The sequence below is a fragment of the Poecilia mexicana genome, unplaced genomic scaffold (genome assembly GCF_051168715.1).
Source record: "Poecilia mexicana isolate PSO_F unplaced genomic scaffold, ASM5116871v1 scaffold_10, whole genome shotgun sequence".
Lineage (NCBI taxonomy): Eukaryota > Metazoa > Chordata > Actinopteri > Cyprinodontiformes > Poeciliidae > Poecilia > Poecilia mexicana.
Genome location: NW_028263379.1, coordinates 24,936,684 through 24,963,734, shown reverse-complemented (window position 1 = coordinate 24,963,734; position 27,051 = coordinate 24,936,684). Strand labels below are relative to the sequence as shown.

Sequence of the window (27,051 nt, the reverse complement as noted above, 5' to 3'; positions counted from 1 at the left end):
ATTTATGATTGTAATTGGCCCTTACCAGTTCTAACCATATGCTATAAATTAGCATGTTAAGATGAATATTTTTGTTTCCTTCCAGTACATGCTAAATTCAATTTGGCAAGTGAAATCTGTGTAGACCTGAAGGACTCTTCTGGAGTTGATGTGGATGCTGATATTTTTGATGAACTCCTGAGGTCTGCTACATTATCTTTCAAAGTAGTCACTAAGCACTTTGGTAAGATTTAAAAGCATTAAAACAAGTGTTCCTTGTAATGCATTTTAAAAACATATAAATCAAAAGTTCATTTTAAGTTGTTTACTAATGAGTCATCTAAACTTTATACAGTGGGCGTCGTTGACGAGAGTGAGGTAACAGACGCTTCCTTCAGTTCTGAAGATGGGTCAGCCTCGTCAGTTGAATCTCCAAGCTCAAGCTCATCTTCTACAGTGATCACAGAGAACACCAGAGCACAGAGAAGACGACTGGCTGAAGGACCACCTGACAGTAAGATGGCAAAAGATGTAAGTTGTGTCAAGGTGGGAAATGGAATGATGATCCATTTTAAAATTCATAGCAGGATGACATGTGAAATCTGTTGCAGATTGTCTATGTAGCTCTGCACCAAAAACCAGGGGGAGAAGATGTATTAAAAGAATACAACAAGACCAAAAGTCTCTCTGATCCAACAAGAAGGAAACTTGTCAATATTTTAGTGGCGGATATGATCGAAAGTCATGGGTATGTACCAATAAACCTCAGCCTGCTGATTGGGGGCCAGAATTTAACCTTGTTATGTTTGAGTGTGTAATTGTCCTTTTGTAATCGACATTTTGTGTTTTCTGTTCTGTGATAGGAGCATTTCTACGATCCTCAAAGTGGACAGGGCTACCTGGCCTATCGATTGAAAACAGTTCAGCGTAGCACTGCAAGTGACTTCAAGGGGAGCTCCAGGTCTGCTCATCAAGGTGGCCCGAAAACTCAGAGGGAGACCTCCACATCTGAACAGCTGTTTGGTGATGGATGTAAAGAAGCAATGTCCATAATGAAGCATGCATTAGACCAGGACGTTGTTAAGGAGAAAATGAAGGCAACATTTAAGCATAGACAGAACATGCTACATGATCTGGACCAGCCATCACTCATCTTGGATCACTTCCCAAGATTCTTGGATACACCAGGCTTGGTGAGAAAGTCTCAGATTTGATTAACTGAACTTTTGAATTGGGTTTTGATAGTACTTTTTCTTCTGCTAGATTGAGCAGGACTTCATCATGCTCTTTGGAGAAGACATCTCGGGGAAGTTCATTGCAAGATGGCCAACATTCTACAAACCGAAGGTCATCAATATCAGCAAAAGCCTACGATAGAGTGTTCACCTGGATGACCTTCTGTCTGCTCAGGAGGAATCAAGTGATTATAGTATGTATTGATACCATAATGCATAATAAACATGTTCAACAGTGTGCATTTTCATACGGTAATTCTAAACATGGCTTGTGTTATGATTTTATCAGAATGGGATAGAGACGTGGCAGCCATTCTCCTGCTGGTTCATCTCTTGCCTCCAACCGCCAAAAGGAAGAAACGTAAAAATTAGTGCAACTGAGGCAGCTGATCGTGTTGTGAAGTTTATGAAGGTATGTTTTTGACATGAATTGTGCTTCACTTAAAGTAAATTGATCTCAGTTTTATAAACGGTATAATGTAAAGTCATTATTTGTTGTTATTTTTATTATAAATTTATAGCTATTTTTGGAGTGGGAGGGAGGGATCAGAGTTAATTTCATGACAAAATTGGTTGTGGGAACATAATGGCACAAAGAATTGTATGAGTCCATTAGAAGCAATCTTTTCACTTAAGCTCACAACAGTTTTCTTGCAAGTCACATCCCCTTTTGTGGCATGTTCACAGCTAAAGGAAGGTGGAAAGTGTTCTTAATTTGTTGCTTGTGAAGGGACTAAAACCATTTTTTCTAATGTGTTTCTCAATCTTAGGTGGGGACAAGCATGGCGACATTCCTTGGCAAAGTTGGATCTACACAGCCGTTCCTCCTCTGTGTTGGAGAAAAGAAGAGCAGTATTCAGAAGTTCTACATCATCCTGGATCAGAAGCCCATTCCTTGTGTGGCACAGACTGCAGTGGCTGCCTTCGATGAACTGTTTAAGGCGCACTTTGTGTTTGCTATGTCCTACGATGCAGCCCTCCTCAACTTCTACACATTCATCCAAACAACAGTTTATGGGATTGATGTGACAACAAAGGAGAGCCCCAGAGTCAAGGAAATCAGAGTGAGAATTAACAACACTTAAATATACCAATATGTTACATTTGTAAGGTTCAGCACAGAAATTCTTCTAATCTTTTTCAGCATTTGAAATTTAGTCATTCTTTGTATCCATGGCACAAATTGCATTTGAAATGTGGGGAACATAGTTGTTCATCTGTTTTTACACATTCTGGGTTCAAGTAGCACTTGATGAAAGCCATAGATTCTGTTTATGTGGACAATATTGGTACAGATAGAGTTGAGACCGATGATCATCTGAATGCTTTCAGAATAGAGATGATGTGTTTGCTGTTATTTGTGTCTTTGATCTGATATATTACCAGATTTATGACAGGCAGTTTTCAGCTGATGAAAGAACATATATTGTGTCCCACTGCTGTTTTGTATAAGCTGTGCATTGAAGGTCTGTAGTATTGAAATGGGTTTAATAAAAGGTAAACTTTCCATTTCTGTGTATTGTTTTGAATATTTTTCTACTGGATTTGGTTGATATTGACACCTTGTGGGGTCAATTATTTACCTTTTTAACACCACATTATGTTTTGTGATCAACACTACACTGGTGTTACTTTTAACATTATATTTTAACACTAACACCGTTGTAATGTTAATGTGACACTCGCTATTGTTGAATATTAACAATGTCTGGTGTTAATTTAACAAAAAAATAGGTGTCAATTTTTTAACACTTTCAAAAGTGTTACTTTAACACCAGCTGACTTGGACACATATACACACTTTGTTGGTGTTAAAATTAACACTGTGGGTGTTAATTCAGCACCGGCATTTTTACTGTGTAGAGGAGGGGGAGAAAAAAAAAAATCTGTTCTTTGCATTTGCCAGAATCACTAAGAGAGAAAGAGAGAGAGAGAGGAGTTACGGCCATTTGGGCAGATCCATCAGGGCGGTTTGCTGCCATGTTTCCACATTCCAGCAGATTCCTGCACACAAAGCGCCCTCACAAATCTCATGTTATCGCCAAAGTGGGGACGTCGAAATTAGCACTCGGTCTGCGATACGGACCACTCGTGATAGCCGCAGAGGTGCGGGGAGATCCAATGTGGGACTTCGGGGAGTGCATTAACCCACACTGATCTGCCAAATACGGCGGCAATTTCACACCTGAGTGGATTAAAAACACGGCCGTCCGTTTGAGCTGGTGACTGGGAAAAACATCTGAGCCCGAATTAAGCCATCAGGTAAAAGATAGTTATTATTTAAGAGCTTCTGTGGTAATTGTCCACCCAAATAGTTAGTTGGGTTTTCACCGGTAATGTCACCGTTTGGGGAGCCCCGTGGTATTCTATATCACCAACAGTGCCATACAGCATGCCTTTTTTGTAATTTCTCATTGCAACAGTACATTTCAATGTATTTTATTGGGATGGTATGTGACACACCATTATTCATACCCCTTTACTCTGATGCACGTAAATAAATTCCGATGACCACTGAAATCCTGAATAGTATAAAGTTTTGGTCGGAATATAAAACAATTTCCCTAACTCTGAAAAAACGTCGGGAGAACTGTTCAACCAATTCAATTTAAAATCTGCACACATACAAACCTATTGTAAGACATGGGCTTGGCCAGAGAAGAAGCCAAGAAACTCTTAGTTACTTCAGAGGAGGCGCGTAGCTCAGGTGGGAGAATTTGTCAAAAAGACAACTCAATAAGTAAAGAAAATACTTCTGGCCTTCATGAGAGGCTGGTAAGGAGAGAGCTGTTGTTGGAAACATGACAAGAAGTTCAGTTTAAAGGATATGAAGGAAACAGCAAATACGTGGAAAAGGCTGCTCTGGTCAGATGAAATTAAAATCAAAACTTAAGGCTCAACATTTAAAATGCAGAAAACTAACACTGCTTATTCTTCTTGAGCAAACTATTCCGACATAGAAACATGGTGGTGTCAGCATTATGCTGTGGGAACGCTTTTCTCCAGCAGGGACAGGTAAGCAGGTTGGAGCTGAGGGAACAATAACCCTAAATTTACAATCAGATCTACAAATGAATTGTGTATATCAAACATTATTAATTTGCTACAATGGTGCAGTCAATGTCAGGATCTGCATCCAAATAAGAATCACATGAAGTGTAATTTGGTGCCTCCAGATGCTCTCCTTAAAATCTGACTGAACAGCTGAGCTAACGGTTGCACGTCTCTCGCTCTGAGAAGTTGGTAAATACATTTCTCAAAACACTTTTAGCTGCAATTACAGCAGAAGGTGTTTCTACAAAGCGTACACTCCAGAGGGCCAAACGAAAATCCTCCCAACGTTTTGGAACGGAAATTAACTCGACGATGACTAAGAGTGCTAACTATACTATTTAAACATGCTGATGTGCAGCAATATTCGCTTTAAGTGGTGGAGGAAAAACATGTCTGTGAGAGTAAAGGGCATGTGTCATTGGAATAACGAGCAGCGCAACAGAGGAGCTCCAAACTACTTCGAAGTGGCATCCATTTAAAACTTTGTCTCCCAATAAAACCGCGTGCAATAAGTCTGGAGGCAACTATCTAGTGCATAAAACCACTTCCCCGCAGCCAGTACAGTTGGTGCGTTGAAGATAAAAGTTGCTAGCAACAACCTCAAAGGGCTGACAGACTGAATGCTGTGTACAGTAGAGCCGCAAACACAAAGTTGACTGGGTCCAATTTGTTGTTCTCTGTTTTCTCCGTAGGCTTATCTGAACGTAAGCACTGTGAACCTCAAGTAGACACAACAGTGGAGGGGTTTTTATATCCTTTGATGTGTGATTTCTGGTGAAAAAGGGATGTGATGCACATGCAAGGAAAGACACCAATTAAGGAAAGCCCCACGATCCCAAGGAAGTCACACCATTATTTCTTTGAGACCCTCTCAAACTTTGACAAAGGGCATGAATCAAACTAGACCCTCAGGCAAGGGCAAGAAAGAAAAAGTGCATGTGTGTTTGCGTGTGCGTGCTTGTAAACTGTATCCTACTCTGTGTGTGTGCTCTGAAACTGGGCAGCAACAAACAAGATAAGACAGTCTGTGAAGGAGGAGGAGAAGGGGGAACTTTCAGAGATCTTTGACAAGAGGAAGCTCCTGAGGCGGACCAGGTGATACTCTAATCCAGAGGTCATCGGCAACATTTGCTCAAGGACCAGATTTAGTTTGTTTTTTTCTTTTACCCAAGCAGATATAGAAGAGAACAAACTTCTAGTATTTTATTCTATACCTGACTTTATTGTCAGATAAGTGTCTGCTATTTTATGGCTTACATGTTTTCCTCATTTTTTTCTCTTATTTTAGAAGGTAGAGAGACCCTCCAATGACCTTTCCAGATTCCCTTACTGTTCCTGTGAGGGGCCTCTTGTGTGCGTTCTTGTAGCAGGAGTGCCACCGAGAGATGAGGCGTGTCAGCTCACTTTCCAGGAGCCTGGTAGGAAGAGATGTTTGCTTCTCCAGAAACTGCGGCACATTCTTCAATGATGGCAGCGGTGACCTTAAATTAAGAAAAGTCGTCAGAAATCTGCACCCTGAAGATCTTAAGTCTTTCCACTCTTTCTGCTGTATAATTGCCACTGCTGAGGGGTGTGTGCTCAGGTCACGACCTCCAAACGCTGATTATAATCTCTTTCGTTGTGTCCGCGTTGGACGCCGTGGTTGTTGCCTCTGCGCCAGCCCTCTAGCTGTTTAACTTTCTCTTTATTTCCATTCATTCGCCTCTGTGGAACTGTGCACAGTTCATAATTAATGCATGATGTGATCATTTAAACCCTGGATGGGATGCATGTTTTTCCAGAACAGATATTGCACGCAGAGAGCCAGTTGATGGTGAGTGATATGTTTTCTTCTTTGTTTTTCATCAAAGCAGTTTACGTGTTAGAATCAGGTTTTAACTGGTTTTCATAAAACCAGCAGGGAACCATCGGCGCCTATCTCCAGCTTTCTTGAGTAAGATAGGCTAGTGGAAAACTTGCTAGTCCATCACAGGACCTGCATGTGTCTAGTCACTGTGAGTAAAGCTGTACTCTCTATATTTCTATGTAACCCAGATGATGACAAACAACAGGAAGGTAAATGGGAGGGCCCATATCGGGAGAAACGCAAAGCGTCGCATCAGGTGATGCCGTTAACACGCTCTGGACGCTCGCTGAGACAGAACAGATAGCTGCACTTGAGCTGAAGGTAGTTTTAACGGGACATTGGCGTTTCTGCGCAGAGCAGGTTCAAATGACGGATTGTTTGGCTGTTTCCCTTGGTCGCTTCTCCTCTGGATCATTTAGCTCAGGTGCTGCTTAACGACCGTCAAACACAGTTGATGTGTGTTGCCCTTGATATGGTCAACTTGTATTGTTAATCTGACTTTTTCTCGATGTAAATTTAGCTTTACTGCTTTGTATTTCTTTTTCCTGTAATTAGAAACCATAACCTTAAGGTTTGTTTTTTTTAACATTGGATTCACTGTATGTAATTGATTATTTCAACAATTTGGACTGGAGCTGTCTTTTTGCATTTAGTACAGCTGGTGGTTTTAGGGGCAGCTGAAATACAAACAACCCTTTCTTAGCAAACACTAATACCAGTTAAGCACTGGAACCAATTTGGTGGGGGAGAAAAAAAAAACAAAAACATTTAAACTCTTTATCTGCTTTATTCCTTCTCAGTGGGTGTTTTGGGAATGTGCCATTGAAGTCGTTATGTAAAGTGCACTACAAAACTGCTCACGTTTTTTTTTTTTTTCCTGTTTAACTATCATTCAAGGCTGAAGCAAAGTGCCACACAAAAGCACCCAGCAAGACCGATTTTTTACAATAGTGGTGCACTCGTTTCTAAAACAATTTTGGAAAGGTTTTTTTTTTAAGTGGTAGACAGAGTTCAGGGAAGTAAATAACTAGAGCCACTTTAGTCTCAAAATGTGTCCTCGTGCAAGTTGTATAGCAAAACAAACAATGTCAGATATTCTTAAATACAATTGAACATGAGTTATTTCATGCTGTGCAGCACTCATACTAAAGATTTTTCCAGCGGTGTAGAGGTTCACAAGTGGACAGAACAGTAATTACACTACATCAGTAATAGTTACTTCTGCATGTTTAGCAGTATTTCATATTTTTTGCTATTGTAGCTGTATTTATGACATTAGTGGCAGTGAAATAACAGAATTAACAGTGTTGGCATAAACCTGGCAAACGACAGCCCAATCATTTAAAAACAAGTTGTTGTTTTTTTTTTTTTTTTTTTACTGATATGTTAAAACTTTTATGATCCATTAAAACAAATGTAAAGAATGACCATCTGGTCGTTGCTCTCCAGTGCTCGTAGGTTTTAGTTCTTCCTCTGAGCTTTGCTAAAGTTTTAAGTTTTACCCTGTTGAGCTTTTGGCTATTTCAGTTGTATAAAATAGCAGTTCTGTTTATAATTAATCCGGTAGGATACCTTTGACATTTGTACTGGGGAAGGTCTTGGGTCGTCAAGACTCCACAGGCGTTCTGGAAACAGATGAGACTGTTTTCATCACCTTTCTGTTCAGGCAGTGTGGGAAATGACTCTGGGTTGATTACGTCCTGGACTCTGGGATCTCTAGACTTTTGTGGAATATTTTTGTTGTTTTTTTTCTTCTTCTTCTGTTCTTGCTACCTTCTTGCTTTTCGCATGTGTTTTTGTAGGAAATTAATCCTGACCCCATGCCTCAACTAAGATCTGAATTTTATGGCTGCATCAACGTGAGTACTTTTAAAATGATTTGAACCTTTTAGAAAGGTTTCTTTCTTGCAACAGAAACAGAAAATGTGTAAATGAGAGCAGCTTTGTTGCTAAGTACATTAAAATACACTACATTAGCAGAAGGAACAATCAAACAGGATGTAAATAGGATGTCAAAGATCAGATTATAAAGACATGTCAGAGCACAGTTCAGTTCTTATACTACCTACAGCACAATTTAGCAACTTTTTGGTAGGAAATCTGCACAAATGATTGCATTATTGATTTTAATGTGAATTAATTTGTGCATTTTTAAGTCAACTGTGAACATAACTAATTTTGTTTTAATTTCTTTGAGCAAAATTTGACATACATTGTTATAATGGGTGAGCTTACAATGTGTTTGGCTGAAAAATGCTATAGCTTTACAGACGCACAGTACTGGTAAAATGATGCAAAATTGTAATGGAATGAAAATGATCACATAGTTCCACCAAAATTGATAGTTGAAAGATATTATATTTGGTATTTATTTGAGATTATTGCATGATATGTATATATAAAAAAATAGTGGGGAAACCTTCAGATTTTCTGCAGTCCATAAATGTGAGCATAACCTCATTTTCTTATTCACTCAGCGGAAAGCAGCTATTTTTAGCTTTAAAAAAAAAAAAAAAACTCCATAAAAATTCAATACCTCTGAAATTGTTTCAATGCTGCCCTAATAATATTAAAACAGATCCCCACTGGTGCTCTAAATATTGCTCCAGATATCCGAGGGAAGTTCTGTCTGTTTCAAATATTATCTTACCAGCATATTAAAACTCGACGTGCCTTCGGAACGTAAACAAAAGTTTGCAACGAATATTGAGGGAGAGCAGAGCACTTCATTTTTCAAATAATCCCTAAAGTTTAGCTGTCAAAAACTCTTGATTACAGAAACACGTTTCGCTCTTTGCCAAGACGGAGACAAAGCTGCTTAACAAGGTCTTGAATTCGTAGAAAAATATAATATCTGTAATATGCCATCTCAAAAAGTATATGCGTCTTTTAATTCTACATTTGTGTGTATAAAACCCTCTCGCTGAGGGGACGTGCAGTTGAACGAGAGCCCAGAACTCGTATTGAGTTTCTTCCCGGAGGATGCTGCGCAGGAACGACAGCAGACGCCCCTGCATAAGTCACTAATTAAACTTTAGTAGCCGACACCTTAATGAATGCAATGTACGTGCTGTATATTGCATGACATGTCGTCCAAGTCAATTTTAATGACCCTGTGTCTCTGAAGACCTTGAATCAGCGGATCACAAAAAGAGGCTTTTGTGGGGTTCAAAGAGAGGTAGCAGGTATAGATCTACTGCAGAGTCCCAGCAGAGCAGTCGGCTTCACACTTTACTGACTTTGAAACAAATAAACTCAAAATAATGACATTTCCCCAAAGCACTCAAACGGAAGAGGTTTAGCAATTGCTAAGTCGCGGTTGCTATGGCACGGAGTGATTAGAGTGCGCGCAATGAGGGTGTGACTCAGCAGTATCAGTGTACGGATGGGACTCAGTGAATAAACATTAGGAGGATGTGAAATAAAGCATTGTTTATGCAGCTGCTGGCTCCGTGGAGTAGGTGGCCTTTGCCAGCAGCTCAATTCTATTCCTGTTCTTCAAGACTGTCCAAGGAAGAAGGAAGCAAAAAATAAATAAAGGAGCAGAAACCAGCTTTTATGACTGCTTATATAAATGCAGATGAGGGGTCCAGAGTCTTTTAAATGAGTAGAAAAAAAAAAGTGAGTAAACCCGGCAGATGAGAAGCAGGGGTTTGTGCTTTCAGCTGTGAGAACGCGGCGCTGCTCTCATCTCAGAGTCGATATATTTAGCCGAGATTAAAACCGTGTGATGCAACAGCAACGCGACCGGTTGAAAGATGCTCTTTGTGTTTAATGGATACTGTAAAGTTCTGCGTGCAATTCTTTGAAAGGACGACGCGTCGATTTCACGCGTTGGCAGGTGGAATTAAAAGCGTCTCTCGGCGCCGATCTGGCAAAAGCTCCCTCGTGTCTTTCTGCTTTCCCGCACTACAGTCAGGAGACATGTCGCTTGTATGAAGACAGACCATCGTTTTCTCAAGCAATGTCCTCTTTAGCACACCCTTTTCATTTTTGGATGAATATCCTCTATAACATTACATTTCACTTAATGGTATGAGAGAATTTATGCCCCTAAGGATTCTTTCTAAGCAGGGCTGTGTAATAACCACACAGTGAAATTGCGGCTCCGACATCCATCATTCTCTGCTCTGCTATGATCGAGTTTTAAACACGACTGGGCTTTGCCAGCAAAGCTGCAATAAAAGCAACTTGACATTGTGCACTGTCGCATGATGCCCGGCCTAAAGAAGTCGCTCCAGAGCAGTGGCGTAAATCTCACTGAGCAGTTGCAAAGATTTGAAAGTTTTGCTGCCATTTTTTTTTTTTTTTTTTTGACTCCTCTTGGCTCGTAAAAGACACTAGCTCTGTGGTTTGAGGGAGTTTTATCCATATCTACAAGGCCTTGGGGGCATCATCAAGAGAAGCACCAAGTACTTTAACCGAGGCGAATGCAGATCCGCTGGTGCATGACCTGATCGATAAACGAGACACGGACTCTGGGTTGGACCGTTACTGATTTTTCTTTTTTGTATTTATCTATCTAATTCTGCCAGCAGCAACAAGTGTGTCAATGTCCGTTTCCTGCAGGACGGCTAAAAGAAAGAGTGCGATTCAGCCAGTTCTAGGTCACACGAGGTGAAGCGCTGGACTTCAAAATTCTCTGAGCGGCGCAAGAGAAATCTGCCAGAGGCAGCGCGGTGCCACGGCTCAGATTACAGCCTGGTAGAGAAGCAAATCGATCCAGCGGTGCACAGAGCTGGGATAAAGTAATTGCCCCTTTACAGATCTCTCCAGTTTTGCATATTTGTCACACTTAAACGTTTCAAATCAGCGGACATCATTTATTTTATTTATTTATTTATTTATTTTCTGTCCTGCAAAGATAACCTGAGTAGGCATCGAATGGGGATTTCGTTTACTGAGAGGAGAAACTATACAATCCAACCTGGACCAATGTGGAAAAAGAACAGCTGTCGAACACGGTGATGATGTTCAGTCGTTATTTTACGTGACTGTGGGGGAAATTTTGTCCCCCTTTTTTTTTTTTTTTTGCTTCAGAATTGTTTTATTTCAACCAGACGATTTAAAAAGCAGAACACGCAGCTTAAGGTCACACAGCTCAACCTGACCTCTGCCCTAACTCTGACCAGGCTTCTCCAAAAGCAACACAGCGGCCCTGAGGCCCATTACACCTCCATCACTATGTTCAGCTGGCAGTATGGTATTCGTTTTAGAGATACTGGGTTAGTTTTACCCCAAATGCACAGATGAGCACACATAAAAAAATTAATAAAATATAAAAATCCACAACATGTCTTCCGAAAAGTATTGAAAATCTTCAAAATGTTTTTTTTTTTTTTTGGACAAATTTAAGATGGGTCTTTGTGTTGCTTTTGATCAGCAGTGCTTTTTGCCAAGAAACTCTCCCGGGCTGCTGCTTTTGCTGTTACTTATTGTCGAATGTTTAATGCTGACCTCAGCTGTGAGGTCAGCATTCAAGTGAGGCCTGCAGTGTTTTAGATGGGGTTTTTTTTTTGTTTTGTTGTTTTTTATTGTGTGGCTCTTTTGTGACCTTCTGGATGAGTCATCCTGGAAGTAATTTTGGCTGGCGAGCTTTTCCCAGGAAGGTTCAACCCTGTTTTATGTATTGTATATTCATGAGTAACATCTTTAATTAACTGTGGTTTACTACTGATAGAGGACAGCGATTTAGTTTCACATCTGTTTTTTGAATTTATTGTTTTCTTCTAGCCTACTTCATGTTGTCATAAAGGTCCCACTTTTGGGATTTCTTGTTTTTACTAGTGTGGATGTGACTAGTAAGACTCTGCTTTCCAAAAAAGTAGTGGTGCATTCATATTTTAACCAAGCCAGAAAATTGCCTTTTCACATAAGATAACTTTTAATAGATGAAATCATCAGTTGAAAACGCATTATTGTGTTAACTCAAGTTATCTTTGTCTGACATTAGAATATAGTTTATAACCTGAAATACGTATGAGTGACAAAACAGTAAAAACACAAGATGTCTGTGAAGGTTAAGCAATAGACACAGTAAATTCAAAACATGATTTAGCTTCTTTTTCAAAAAGGTTTGTTTGGTTGAGTCCTTAGCGACAAAAAAAAAAAAAAAACAGGAGAAAAATTAGAGGAAAATTATTAACGGTGTTTATTGAAATTGTTTCCAATGGTGTGAAATTAAAAATGCAACGTTCACTACTTCTGTAATCTAACCTAGTCGTTTATGCTGGATGTTGCACAGTCTGTGAAAGGAGGCACACAAGAACAGATTAAAGTGTTAAGCGATGAGTCTTGTGGGATATTTAAATTGGCCAAATCTTTTAAAATAGTGCTCTGATGAGCTGGGACCACCAATCCTTGGAATAGTGAGACATTTTAACAAGCGGCTCTGATCCAACTTACGAGATGGTAGTTCTCCGTTTTCCTGCTCCAGTGCTGTCATGCCAACCAGACAAACTCAAAGGAATTCATTCATTTTATTTTTCCTGGCAAACATTTATAAGATGATATAACATGCTGTAGATTAATCACATCACAATATTTGTTTCTCCTTCCTTATTCTGACAAAAGTAGTTTGATTTGGATAACAGCGCCACGTCTTTGCAGAACCCCACAAAGTATTCATATTCTGGAACTTTTTCCAGAATATGAAAAAGTTCATATACTTGAAAAAGAATATGAACATTTCTGACTTTACAGAATCTGTCTGTAAAGTCAGATGTTGTCACTTTACAACCTCTGACCTCGATGTATTTCATGTGGGTTTTATGAAAGACCAACACTGAGCAGCGCATGGGTTAAAGAAAAATTAAAACCACCTGTGGCTTTCTTAACTTGTTGCAATTAAAACGCTAAAAGTCGGGAACAAAGATGCGAAGACGTTTAAAACACAGTTAGGTTATAAAAATCACATGACAGAATTTGAACATCTCTCGGAGCGTTGACCAATCCCTGATCTGAAAATGAGAGAAGCGATCAAGAAAATTCTGGGGCAGCTGCAGAAATCCGCAGCTCAGGGAGGAATACTGTGGACAAGATGATATTAGCTTTGCACTCAACAAATGTGATGTTTATGAAGAAAGTCATTGTTGAAAGAAAACCAAAAGAAGTCAGAAGCCATGAAACAATGTGAAACACGGTGGTGGCAGCATGATGCTCCGTGGCTAGTTTTTTTTCTTTTCAGCGGGAAGCTTGTCAGACATGATGAGATGTAGTTAAATACACAAAGAAAATCTCAATAAAATAATTTAAATGTATGGATGCAACTTAAAAACTGTCGCAAAATTCAAGGGATGTGAATACTTTTGGATGGGACTTTCTTTTTTTAGAACAACTTCATGCGATTTAAAATCAGATTTTCTTCTTTTTTTTCCCCATTTATTTTCACGAACACTAAGTCGTGCACAACATCATCTCACTGCACAAAACAGCCCGCGCTCTGAACACTGGTGAAATTTAGGCGGCCACCTCAGAACGCGCCTTTTAACTCCCTGAAAGATCATTTCGAAACAGATGAAACCAGATGGCATGAAAGTAAAAGCGTTCAAAGATTAACTCGACCATTTGTTCAACTTCACACAGTCTGGAAGATGAGTTTGTGCAATAAAGCACAAACTCATGCAAATGGTTGCTGCTTGAAATGTTTAGGTCAAATCGGTGCCAGTATTTTTATTTATTTTTTTTTTTACATATTCATAGGCCCACTCAGCGTGCTATAAAGTATTTACAGTAAAGTCTTTTGTAAAGCATGCTCCATACTGGAGTTCTTCAACTTAGTTGCACAGCCTGGGGCGAGAGCTGGAGCAGCAGGCCTCTGCAGATGCCACACGCCAACAGACATCCACAAACCCAAAGTCAAAATAAAGCCAATAAAATCATGCCTGCCTTTGAAAACAGCACGCTCTCTCCGTTTTTGCCCCGCACCTATTAGTCCGCGCTCTCTCTCCGAGCGGAATCCACGGGGCAACAAAAATTACCCACATACAGATGTTTGAGTGTCCCCCTCCCCACCCTCCCCAAAGTGTTTAAGGCATGATGTATGCCATTATAAAAGCAGTGTGACGGCAGCTGCGTTGTCAGCACTCTGCTGCGCTGCTGGCTGATGGGAGACTGGGGGCTGATTGAGAGCTGGCAGACCGAGGACATGACAAGATAAAGAATATTAAATTACACACTCCCAACAATAATTACATTCTGAAATTAGGCGGCATATTAGGGGATATTGGTTCATTTTAATGATTCTCCAGAGACAACTTCTCTTATTTGACATGGTAATTACAACATCTCCAAATAATAAATGTTTTCAGCTGTTTTTTTTTTTTTGTTTTTTTTTCCCACATCGATATCTAAAAGGAAAAAAAAAAAGGTCAAATTTTCAAAACGAACACAGGTACTGTTAGTGGAAACCTGTCAAACATGCATGGACAAAAATACTTTTGGTTAAATGCGTTTAAATAAATAAATAAATGCTGCACGATCCCAGTCAGAAATTTTGCCCCAGCTTTTATACATTTGACACATTTCTACTAGAAATGTTGTCTCTGTCTGATCACCGTGAGAGACTTTTGTTATTACCCATATATGGTCGTGTCTTCCTCCTTTAGTGGGCGAGACACAAACTGTGTAATTTGCGTTTTAATATTGCTTATTTGCTTTGAAACTCAATTGACAGGCTGGTTGTTGTGTAGGGTTAGAGTTAGGGTTAGTTAGGGTTAGGACAAACCTAATTCTACCCCTACTCTCCACCGCATCGGCATCACAGAAAGTTTCCAAAACCTGGAGCAATCGGTGTGAGAATGTAGACACTCCCGAGGCACTGTTCCGAAACACTGCTTCATTTCTGAGCCGCTCTCTGCCCTCCCTGCATGGCCACACATACATACAATCCCTCTGAGCCGCTGCCCAAGGTTACTGCTAAAAAGAGGTAACAGTTTCACATCCAAACTTCTTGTGCAAGAGCCGATCTTCCCGGGCGACGACTCTTTCCACCAAGTAACAGCCACTCGAGTGTGCGTGATGGCTGAAATCAAGCGTGGAGCGGAGTACCAGGTCGCGCTGTGAGGCTGAGGCAAAGTTCGCGGCACCGTCGCCACGGAGAAATTATTTAGCATCACATTTAATTAAGTCAGCCCACAGAGCAGCTCGTTACAATGGAGGCTTGATTTACTCAATGTGTATCAGACTCCCTTCAGTTCAGTGGCATTTATGCCCGTTTCCGCTCAAGCTCACCCCCAGTGCACCCCTCCCACCCTCAGCGGTGTCACTGCAGGCTTTACAAACAATACAGCATACATGACAGCGGCAATATGGGAGCTGACAGCAGAACAAGAGGAGCTCTGGACTTTGAGATGCATTAGTCTAAATGACCTCTAAAGAGATCGTCTTGCTCATGCATGCATTTCCCCCTCCCCGCCCCCCTTGTGAAGGTTAAACCTACCCTTCATGGAATTAATTCATTCTTAATGCACCAGCCTCCTTCTCTGTGATGTTGTTGAACAAGCCTGATGCAACGCACAACAACTGAGGAGCTTTATGCAACACGAAGGAGAGCTAAACGTGAGACCTAACGTGCAAAACGAGGGAGTTGCGGAGCAAAAATAGTAGCCAGCGCATGTTCTCTTATCTGCAGCGGTAGAATTTGGGTTCAACAAATAAATAACAGCACGGCTAGTGTAGCATAACTTTTCTGCTCATTTTGTCGTGGAGATATGTCTTTTCTTCCACATCTTTTTCTGTTTGCAACCACAAATCTCTGTTTATTCTTATCGACGCACTAATTCAGGTTTTACGGTCCCTACACATTTTTCCAGTCAAAATCCGGAGCTGTCCAGATACCCAAATGCAAGATAGATGGGTGGACGTGTGGATAAATAAATTGCAATAGCACCTTTGCATGTCTAATCTTGTCAAACAGCTAAAGCTCATGCTATATGGTGTCTGTGACAAATACTTGATGTTCCATGAAATCACCTACATTTTCTCACACTTAGTCCCACACGTTTTTAAAGACACCGGCATATAAGAAAAAGTGTGAGAGCAGCCTTACATATATATGAACTTAAAGGTTGTCAGACTCTATCCATATTAAAAAACATTGATAAGATGAGGAATTTTTGAAATTGCCCTTTCTGAAAAGTTCACTTTTAAACACATAATTTCTAAAATAAATAAATAAATTAAAAATGTCTCCACCCATTCAAAAATATTGCTTCGGCCTTTATGTGCAGGGGTGGGAAGTAAATAATTAACTTGTGCTAGTGTAGCTGAGTAGAATCTGTCTGCACTTTTTGCTTCTTTTTTTTAAGTTGTTTGCATGACGCAAACTTTTACTAGACTTTATTTTCATTAAAGTATTTGACTCAGTTATAGTAAATTTCATGTCTGTTTGGGTAAAAACAAAAACAACACCAGAAAAAAAGAAACACACACACACTGCTCAGACCCGGCATCATGGGCGGGCACTGGGGGGCATTGCCCGTCCACAGAGTCAGCCATGCCCCTCAAGCTGTTTGTTGTTTTTACCATGAAGTGGCCAACTCTCTGTTATTCCTATATCGATTTGATACAGTGGGGGCTTCCGCACTTCCCATATTTGTGCCTTATGACACTTTTTTCAACACTTAAAACTGTTTAATCCGTTAACATGTGGTAACCTGCTTTTCCGAGCCGCCTTTAAACGCAACATGAGCGCTAAGACGCTGGCTTTACACCTGTGCGGCAGTGAAGGAGACCTGCTGCTGCTCAGGTGTGTTAGAATCATGGCAGCAAACTGGCAAAACGCAAAGAACTTTGCACAGTTTTTTCCCCAAACTAACAGCGTGAGCTCAGTAATGCTGTTGGATTCAGGTAATGTTAGCTAAAAGATCACTAGCTAATATCACATTAAGCTTGTTAAGCACAGGCTACTTATGTTGTCTATGTTCAAAAGTGGGTAGTACTTGTGTTACATTCACTTGAGTAACTTTTTTGGAAAAAGGTACTTATAAAAGTAGTTTTACTGCACTGTACCTTTGTCTTTTACTTGAGTAATATAATTATTGCTACGTATTCATTTTGCCCACCCAAAATAAGCAGATGCTCCCCCTGTCAAACTCATCTGGAGCTCCGGCTGCAAGGCTGGGTCAGTAATCAGATCCCATAGTGTTGCATCATCACCTCCACGCTTACATTCGATGCCATCATGTAGACGAAAAATAAAAGGATGGGGAGTTTTTTTATATCAAAAATTATATTTTATTGTTGAATGATCCATGATCATTTCTGCAATCTGACTTGTGATGCAGTTGCCTGATAATTGCTTCTTACCAGCACCTAAACTCATCTCGTAGAGATTTTTGCTGTCCGGCGCCCAAAAAAAAAGGAGAAAAACAAACTGCAATTCGTCATCATCAATATTCTACAAATAATTTATATGCTCTCCTTGCCCACTTCTCTTGTGTTACCATCTTTTACATTTTGCATTGGCTCCCCACCTGAGGGCTGAGCTAACAAACCACTCGCATTTGGGAAAAGATAATTTAGTCCGACACTGCAAAAAAGTTGCAAATTTTGGGAACAGAGAGAAAGCTCTCCGGGTTGGGATGGAGAAAAAAAAGAAACAGAACAAAATAAACAATTTGACAGACATGAAGGGGTAAGGCTTTTACTGCAGATGCAGCTGGGAACTAGGGGGGGAGATTAATAAGTGAAAAATGAGCTGCATGCTTGGATGATGCACCACGCCACGTTTGCCCGTGGTACTTAACATGCAGCACCAGCAATGCACGGCTCGAAAAAGGCCGATTAGCGACTTATATGTTGATATCACACCCTATCATGCCTAATTCTAACTCCATCAAAACACCTCTAAACTAATAAATTGGACTTTATGCATATTCCTGGCTGAAAGTCACAACTTCCACCGGTAACCATGGTGACAGAGGCAACTGCTCGACTGGTAAATCATCTCTTTCTGAGGGAGATCACAATGCTGCATTCCCTCCCAGTAATAACAACCACGCTCCTTTCATCTGTGCTGTGCTGTGTTTCAGATCGTCTGAAAGTGGAAAGCAGGCAGAAAGGGAAGCCCCGCTGTGAGCCCTTTGTTTCACCATCAGGGCAACACGCCGCCCCCTCCTACGCCCTCCCCCCCACCTTCACCACCACACCCACACCCAAGCAAACACACATGTTTGTGGCCTAACTAGCTCTGGTACTAATTAGCCACAAATCACGGAGCGCGTTTGAAAATCATCACTAACTTTACCTATAAAAACGAGCAGCTCTTCGATTATTGCTGGTAGAGACCTTAGGTAGAGCGCAGCAGCAGACTGCATTAGGGGATTGTAATGGATTTCTATCGGCATTCTGCTATGATGAGGACTGAACTAACACACACACACGCACGCACACGCACACACACGCAAGCGTGCACACGGACAAAACTGTCCAACCTTAAGCAGTGAACTATTAGGATCATGGCTCCTCTGCTAAATTACTCCGTCATCTTGCTAAGCTTTTTTTGTTTCTGCAAAATAACTCCAGGCATTATTTCCATCATCTTCTTAGCTTTTCAAGGTCCTCAAAGACTTCAATAAAAGAAATAGTTTTGCTCTGCGAAATAACAATAATTTTACTAATGAGCTCCTTAGCAGTACAGAAGCGACATCTATAAGCTTTTCAGCACTCTCACACAGCAAAATAAAAGACTATATTAGTACTAAGAGCTGTTAAGAAAGTATTTGCCCTCTCATAGATTTATTCTGCTGCTGCTGCTTTTTGTCACACTTTAATGTCATATTTTCAAACAACATGGTATAATTGGACAAAGGTAACATAGAATAAGCTTCAAATGAAGACATTATTTATGAAGGGAAAAACTATTTGAACCAATCAGGTGAAAAAGTAATTATTAAGTTGTATTATGAATGATCAGTAATTATCGGTTATTGGGATTAAGCATATTTTTTTGGTTGAATTTTACTAGTCACAAAGAAGCCAAGGTATCAATAATCACCTAAACAGAACCTGTCTGACCAGCAATGTGCACAGATGGACACTAGGAGGTGCTGGACCACTCGTCTTTTTAGTTCTGGACAAAGAAAAAATGCCCTTCTGAAATATTTTTTCCTTCTTTTTTTTTTAAAGTGCTTTGCATATGACAACTGATTTGAAATAAGTTATGTTGAAGCTGTGTCTGAGAGAAAAAAAAAATCTCGCACTACTAAGGCAGCTACATGTGCCGCACAAGGTGCCCGTGTTTTTCCACCGGCCCCCCAAAATGTCTGTGCACGCCACTGGGCCTGACATCATGAAGTAGGCCAACGCATCATGTCTGCTGTACTGATTATCTGTCATGTTCCGTGTTTCTGTATGTTTATTTTTGAGTTCTCTGTGTTCAGTCCTGTGTTCCTGTGAGTCTCTGTCCTGTCCTCCCCATTGATTGCTCCCCAGGTGTGTCTCATTCCCCTGATTACCCCGTGTGTATTTAAACCCTCCTGTTGTCTGTGTTCCTCGTCGGGTCCTTGTCGTCGTTCGTCATCGTCTTAGCTTTGTAGCACTCGCCAGTAGAACTGTTAAGTCCTGGTTTGTGTTTGTTTCCGTCACTCGCCAGTAGAACTGGTTAAGTCCTGGAAGTGTCAGCTCTCGTGTTTAGTCCTGTGAATCAGTTGCTACCGGTACTTAGCTGTGAGCTAGTCTCTGCCGTGCTGCCTGTATGGACTGTGGAGCTTATTTTCATCATTAAATTCATTATCTTCACCATAACCTGGGTTCTCTGCGTCTCTCCTCACCACCACCAACCACACCTCATGACATTATCACAGTAGATGAGAAACAAAGTCACTAAGCTCCATCAGGCTGGAAAGGCTTACGAAGTTGCGTCAAACTGTAAAGATGGATAGACGCCTTTGGAGCTCCAGTTGGACGGCATTGAGAGTTTTAGTCTACAAATGGAGAAAATGTGCAACTGTGGTGCACCACACATTTTTGGGGTAATTACCTTTTCACATAAGGTCATACTGGTTTGGACAGCTATTTACCCTTCATAAATTTAATCCTAATTTAAACATCCTAGCATTTATTTGATCATCTGAAAAATGTAAATGTGTTTTTAAAAAAAATAAAAATTGCAAAAACAAAGGAAATCTGCAAGGGAAAATACTTTTTCGCAGCTTCATTACTGATAGGTCACAAACATGTTTCCCCCCGGCACAAATCCAATTAACGCTCTCTCCTGCTGCTTTGTGGAGCCCCCACCATGAAGCCCGCCTGACCACTCAGATCGGCGTACTGTATGTGTGCAAATAGCCGGACCGCTTCATAGCCTGTTAGCACACGAGGAAGACATGTAGGACTCATTCCCTCAGCCTCCGAATGCAGAGAATCTGTCTGGCTATTTGATTAATGTCGCAGCTGGGAGCAACATCTAATTGCAGAAGCAGGATAAACACTTACTCAGAGAAAGGAAACGGTGCAAATCAGACCACTCCCCAGAGTATAGAGGAAGGAAATTGGTTTAAGGATGAGACGCAGGCTTGCGTACCAATGCAGAGAGCCTGTCAGCCCTCCTTTTCTCTCTCTTCCTCTCTCTCTCTCTCTCTATCTAAGCCCTCTTCACCCCTGCTGCGGCACCTTTGATTCAACTTTTCACTGGAAATTGGGGAAGTGACACAGCTCCTTTTTTTCTTGCTCTTTAGCAATGCTCGACCAGCGAGCACAAAGTCCAATCCTCGGATCTGACTGTAACTGATGACTTGAGGAGATATAAATCACACTCGAATTGCAGCCCTGAGATGTCAGCCATTAAAATACTGTGCTGTCTCAAGCAGGGAGCTGGAATTCATATGAAATGATTGGTAGTCGTCCCTGCTGCGCGTTACAGCTGGATTACCTTATGCAAAGGTGTTCGGCTGTATGCTTCATATCAGGCTCTGTTTAAATAGCTGTCGGTATGTGTTTTCCATGAAAGCATCCGCATGAGACAGAGCAAGCAGAGCTTCTCAAGACACTGCTACGTTCGTCCGTTTGCAAATGCAGCACGCTGCAAAAGTAATCAAGCAATCAGATTCTTCATTAGGTTTATTACTCAACTTTGGCTGGGCCGTTCCAAAACGACGAATGTGGTTTGATCTAAACTCTGTGCGCCACAAATCTGGAACAAACTTCCAGAAAATTGCAAAATAGCCCAAACCCTGAGTTGCTTTGACTCTAGACAAGCCCCCCTGTACTCCTCCTGTTTAGAGTTGCTTTTGAACCACAATTAATGAAACGCTAACCAACATTTTTGAAGTGTAATGATGGTACTTGGCAAAATGTAATGCTCTGGTTTGTTGACTGTGTCTTCTATGACTTTGTACTTTTGTGTTTTTATTATCCAAAGCACTTTGAACTGCCTTTTTGCTGAAATGTGTTATACAAATAAACCTGATTGATTGATTGATTGATTGATTGATTGATTGATTGATTAAACTGTTCTCTAGTTCAGAGCCACCAAAGGGTTCAATTTCACCACAGTCTCAAGTCGTGCAACATTTATCCTGTATCCAGCCATCTCCCTCTCCACTCTGACCAGCTTTCATCTCCTGGAGGATCCCCCCCTCAACATGACACTGCCACCACCTTGCTTCACAATAGGGATTCTGTTTTCAGGGCGATGGAGAATGTTAAGTTTCCCACCGGAAACGGTTCTTTGCATGTCAACCAAAAAGTTAGATTTTGTTTGGATCTGACCAGAACTCCTATCTCTGCCCGACCCACATGGATCGTGCAGAGATCCACGGGGATGAGATTTCTAATGTCTTCCAAAGAAGTCAGGTTTGGGGAATTGCACAAATCATAATTGTCATGTGAATCTCTGCAGCTTTCAGGTGAACATGAGCCTCTTGACTGCTCCTTGTGGCATCCATAATGTCGATCGTGTAAGAGTTTATCTATATGCAGATGATGGATTGAAGAGCTCTAGAATCTAACACCACTTTTAGCTTCTCCACAACTTCATATCTCACTTGTCTCCTGTGTTCATGATACAGCTTGAGCTCTTCTTTTCTGTATACTGAACCTGTTGAACTTTATCAACTCAGATGCTTCTGGAGGGAATTTTCACATGTTATGTTGAAGGGTATCACAGTAAAAGGAGCTAAATGCAAGATTATCTCTCACTTTTCCCTCTATTCAAGAACCAAATTTCTATGTCGAATGAAAGAAATAGTGCAGTGAGTGCTCTTTTAAGGCACGTCAATCCACCAGCTTCGACTGTAGACAAAACCGTGCCACAAGGAAGGGCCTGAAAACCACAAATCATTCCACCCATAAGACAATTAAAGAGCAAGCAAAAAAACATTTTGCATCTAATTACATCACACAAATGATCCCAGACAGAGCACACCGTTCACCACAGCCATGTATTCCCAGCGCGCTGACAGCAGCCTTCACTGTTCGACTTGCAGTGTTTTCTCTCTCTGAAGCTTTCCGTCGTGAGAGGAGTTTTTAACATAATTACCTCCGTCATTCCCTCCGCTGATACTCTTAGTTCCCCCGTTTTTTCTTTTGGGTTTTGTCATTCCTTAGGAGCTGATTATAAAAGCGAATTAAGAATGAAAAGATTGTGCTCTTTCTGAGGCTGCCAACGTTTCACTGGATTACATGATGTCGAGCTCCGCTGTGCGTTAAGGGAAAAATAAATATCCCGAGCTGCGCTCACGACGGAGGAGATCTCATTTTATGGATCCGATTTGAGGGAGCAATTTTATCCAAAGGTTAAGGTATGAAAGAAGGTTTTAGTGAGATCATCAAGCGATGTGGCTGATCTTTATAACGAGAACGGCAAAAGAATTTCACCGCTGAGATGGTTCCTCTCTACAGATAGAGCTTGCCTTTATTGTGAGTGTCGGCCTGTTTGATTTATATTCACAACAAAAAAATGTGCTTTCAGGCTCTAAATGGAAGTCCAAAAACGTTTTTGACTCTACAGAAGTGGAAAATAAAAACGCACGTCTGACTGGGAGCAGAGCTGTACATGCAGAAAGACGTCATTGAAATACCTTAGATGCATGTCAGTAAATTAAAATATCAATAAAATGTGCACTTATTTCAGTAATTCGATTTAAAAAAAAAAAGTGTTACATTTCATATAGACTGATTACACATAAGCATTTGTCTCTGTTAATTTTGAAGATTATGGCTTACAGTTGATGGGGAAAAAAGTTAATATTGTAGAACAAAAAAAGGCCCAGGTTGCTTTAATAGTGCCCTTCATCTTCATCCTCATCTTCATTTTCATCTTCATCCTCTTTAAAACACTCAGCACTAAACACACTGCAGGTACTGATGATCTTTGTCCAACACCAGCATCAGACGCGGCGCCCCAAATCACTGGCTGTGAAAACTTCACGTTGGACTTCAAGCAACGTGGATTGTGCCTCTCCACTCGTCTTCCAGACTCTGTGACATCCGTTTTCAAATAAAATGTAAAATTGACTTTGATCTGAAAAACATATTTTTGCCCTTTAGCCCAAGTAAGACACTTGAGCGGCGTCTCTGGTATGTGGTGGCTCCATTTCTTGTGAAATTACAAAACAACTCTTGGTTATGGACGTCCATCTTAAGGTTGAGATTATTGGACGTTGTTGCTGCTGCACCTTAGTCCTACCACACTTTTTTTTTTTTTTTTTTTACTTCCACTCAACTTTCCACCCTTAACGTGTGGATGCAGCTCTCTGTGAACAGCCAGCCCCTTTTAGAAATCACATGACCTAATCGCTTACTTGCCCCGTTTGTCGTGGGTGTCGGTGACTGCCTGGACAAATCAGCCATTTCCCTGCGAGTCGCTTTTTAATAAAATTTTTTCAAATTAATAGGTTTTTATTAGCCATATTCATCAAAACTAACAGGAGTAATGCTTGAAATATTTCACTGGGTGTATGATTTGTGAGTAAACACTCCATTGATATGCAACTTATAAGTATTTCTGTTTCTCCCGCTGCCCTTCAGGTAATTAGTTTTTGCTAAGCTTTTCCACTTTTTTTTTTTTTCCAGTGTACTTGGCATCAGAGGACATCTGTAACAAATCCCTGTTCAAACAGCCTCCTGCAGATAAAATTGTTATTAATGTGTCCACTTTTTTTTTTTTTTTTTTTAAATATTGGCATTCTGCAAAGGTTGAACTAATGAATACGGGACAATGTTTGGGAGACCTTGAAACTAGATTAAACGCAATGCCTCGATACCTCTAAGTTTTGACTTTGCTCTGTAATTATCCTCTGATAACTCAAATGGAGAGCTTCTCATGTCTAATGGCTTCTCTACAAAGTACAACAGGGCCTCTCTGTGTGTTCGGAGAGTATCAGAAGTCCCACATACCTGACAGCCTGTCCTCTGTGTCCTGCTGTTCTCTTACATCCTGTGAGAAGCTGCTGACATTTTAGTGCAGGACTGCTTCATTTGACCCGAGGTGTGGGTTCTGCCGCTCCTTTCAGAGAGTCGCACCTGCTATTTATAAACTCCACATAACGGAGCTCAATCTGAAAACATCAAGTGACAGACAGGTGCCTCGGAAACCCGCTCTCTGCGGCTCAGTTCAAGGAATAACCCCTCACAAGGCCCTGCACTCTTCTGATTATGGATGTTCAGCTCTGAGTTTCCTTCCTTCTTTCCATCCTCTGGTTGTTTTATTTTTTTAATAATGTGCATCCCTGGCACCCAGGAGAACTTTATGCTATTGATTAAACTGTCATACTTAACCACTGTGATTGATAAAACTTCATTCAAACATGCCATGCGATGACAGCGGTTTGAGTGATACAGCGCAACACAAATAGAGCAGAGGGGAGGCGTGTGTGTGTGTGTGTGTGTGTGTGTGTGTGTGTGTGGGTGGGTGGGGGACCGGCAGCTGGGTCTGTGACACGAGGAGCTGCTCGGTGTTGTCGACTCTGTGTCACATTTGCATTCAGAAACCTCACACAAAGAACAGAGCGTGGTTTTCGCTCTTCAGGCCCCCCGACTCAGAGCATCAGAGGGGAATCCATCCTGTTATTATCTGAGCCTCCTGTGGGAAATCCTTATTTACAGAGCAGCGTGGTCGGTCCGTGGGGGCAGCCGAGGAGGGTCACGCTGCCACAAAGTGGGACGGAACCAGCAAAACAAGGCGTAGATTTAAAGACGTGCCGTATTTTGTGACACTGAATCGCATCGAATTGAATAACTTTCACTTTTTTTTTGTAGCTCTAGATTTATCACTCCCCGACACAATATGCTGATAATGTTTTTAACTATTAACACAACAATTTCATTAACAAAACAAAACAAAAAAAGCCTTCTGAGGTTTCATAAATACATTTGAAGTCGTGCAGAAGTCTTAATAGCTACCACATTTGTCACTTTGACAGGGCTGCAGAATTGAAAACAGAGCTTTGTCATGTGTGGAGAGAGAAGAGCGAAGGAGCTCGACTTGAATCTGAGCCGTCGAGGTTTCCGTGCATAAACAGACAGAGAATACACGTTGACAGAAAACAGGGAAAGAGAACGAGTAACGTCAAAAGAAAGAAACACACATGCTTTAATGAGAAACGGTCCGGATTTGTGCAGTGTGAAAACTCTGGCACCGTAACGTCACGAACACCTGGCTGAGACCGTGCTGGTTACCTTTGAGCTGCCAGAGGAGCTCTGATGGGGCCTCTGTGGATTTGACTTGTTTGTCAAGCACGCCACGCAGATGCTAGATTGGACTGAGATCTGGGGAATCTGAGGGGGCAAGACAACACCCCAAACCCATTGTTGTGCTCTACAAACCATTTATGAATGGCTTTTGGTTCGCAGCAGGGCGCGTTGCTCCGCTGAAAGAGGGCAACGCTGTGGGGGAATTGCCTTTTAATGAAAGGGTGTAGATGGTCAGCGTCAATGTGTGGAAAGGTGTCAAAATAACACGGACAAGGATGGCAGGAGCCATAATTATGAAAAATATTCCAGTTTTTGTTGCCAACTAGATGGTAATTAGAAATTATTCATTTGAATATACATATTATAGCACATTGACTTGGCTATTCAACATAGAAATAATAATAATAAAAAAAACACAACCAGTTATAACACTGACCCCCGGATGGTGGCAGTACTATCAGTAACGAGCCTTGATTTTTTATTTTTTTTGTGGAAAAGGCGACGTTTTTTAACGTAAAGAGGCATAAAGAGGAAGCGCAAACTTGAATTCAACTGTTTTGCATTTTTAATCCCCTTCCCTTCCTTTAATGGTCCAGCATCAAACTGCATGTTTGTTTTTATTTTTGGCTTATAAAAACACGCAAGGTTTTATGCTAACGTTGCTGCCATGCAAGTTTCTCTATCCTTCAGCCGCCACCAGGGGGCGGTCGTGCCAACACTGTCCTTGCTAGTTCAGTTTTGAGGTTTGATATTTCATGAATAGAAACAAGTTATATAAAGAGAAAAAAAAAGAAAAACAAGTTATATTAAAAAACCGCAATGAAATTGAATTATTTTATATATATTTTTACTCACAGGCAAACAAATATCCACCTTTATAAAGACCAGTAAAAGGAGTGATGCTAACTAAACACGTCAAAGACAGCGAGAAGGTTTGACTCTGTGACTTTTAATTAATTACCTTTGTGTATATATTTATTTATTGTTGGATTCAAAAGATCCAAAAAAAAAAAAAAAAAAAAAAGGCAACGATAATCTTAAAAAAAAAAAAAAACGGAAACCCGTAGCGCAGTAGTTTACAAAAACCTTGGCTTGATTAGTTTGCTGGCAACGAAAGAGGAAATAAATTAAGCAATTTAATATATGTTCCCTTACAATCAGCTGATTGTCACCGGTGTGGACCTGGATGAAGAAAAACAAGCTCAAGCTGCTCTGCCGGGGCAGTAATCAGCACCACATGAGACTGGACAGCTCCACCCGGGGCTAAACAAGGTTTGAAATCAGCCCCCAGTGGACCAGGAG

The 27,051-nt window shown here is 40.9% G+C and overlaps 1 pseudogene; it reads left to right on the top strand.

Moving 5' to 3' along the window:
• The first annotated feature begins 754 nt into the window (after positions 1 to 754).
• Positions 755 to 2,299, top strand: LOC148157127 (uncharacterized; annotated as a pseudogene).
• The last annotated feature ends 24,752 nt before the right edge of the window (positions 2,300 to 27,051 follow it).